The sequence below is a fragment of the Etheostoma spectabile genome, unplaced genomic scaffold (assembly GCF_008692095.1).
Source record: "Etheostoma spectabile isolate EspeVRDwgs_2016 unplaced genomic scaffold, UIUC_Espe_1.0 scaffold340, whole genome shotgun sequence".
NCBI classification, from domain to species: domain Eukaryota; kingdom Metazoa; phylum Chordata; class Actinopteri; order Perciformes; family Percidae; genus Etheostoma; species Etheostoma spectabile.
This window is the reverse complement of record NW_022605588.1, coordinates 521,621-522,749: the sequence shown is the minus strand read 5'-3', so window position 1 is coordinate 522,749 and position 1,129 is coordinate 521,621.

Genomic DNA, 1,129 nt, shown 5'->3' with positions numbered 1-1,129 from the left:
CAACACTCAATGTTGAATCTTTATTTAATGGAATGGAGCAGTACCAATCAGTACTGATTGACAGATGCGTCGATCAAATTGGTTTTAGATTGACGCAGTGCTCTTCAAGTGAGCTCTTAAATCTGTTACATTTGAATGATAATCAGAACCCAAATGCAGCCAGATAAAGAGCCAGGAGTGTGAATTAAACAGGGTCCGTCAGAGATCCAGTGGTGGTGGTTCCTTTTCGATGCAGGTCAGGAGTGAGGTTCCAGAGGCAGCTGAAGGTGCAAGAAAAAGAACCAGAACCCACCTAAATTAGCAGGCAAAGGTTTGTCTGGAGCGAGACTGTGCCAGTATCGTCCACGCCCTGACGCAGAGTGAAGGAAGGAGCTGGTCATGAAGCAGAGCTTGATTGTGGCAGATGAGAGGCAGTCGGACACCTGACCCCCGCACACCTGGCTCCACCCCTGCAATTAGGACGGATTGAGAGAGGGAGAGGGGGGAGAACAGAGAAGCTACCTAGAGGCAGCGGGCCTAACACTATCTGACCTTAAAGCTCTGATCAGATCAAGAAGATATAGTGTTCATCTATACATTATGTATTTATTGCTGGAAAAAATGTACAGATGTTGTGTAAACACACGTCACAAGAAGAATCACACAATCTATTAAATACTGTTATCTCTGAATAATATCTGCTGCGTGACCTCCATTACCTCAGCAGCAGCATCCTCCAGTCAGACTGGCGGCCATCGGGTAGAAAACACACAGCAGCCATTACATGATGTAGTAAAGGGAGAAAATAGCTGATTCGTGAGACAGGGTTATTTCAGAAGACGGGGAAGTTTCACTGGCAGAAAAACTTCCCCTCATTCCTTCCAAACTCGGGGCAGAACGCTGACGATGCTGAGGATCCCTGAGGGCCCGGCCTGACTTCCCAGCTGGGTGTCAAACACACCCTGGAGTCTGCCTCAGTGGACACCCATCTGCCCCTGCTGTCTGCCGGAGGAGGGATGGAAGAAGGGAGGGATGAAAAGATGGATGGCGTAGTGGGAAGGTCTTACATAGAGGTCATCCAAGACCTTAAAGTGGTAATCCTCATAGGACGAAATAGCCAGACTTACTGATGATCTCTTTTGGACCTGAT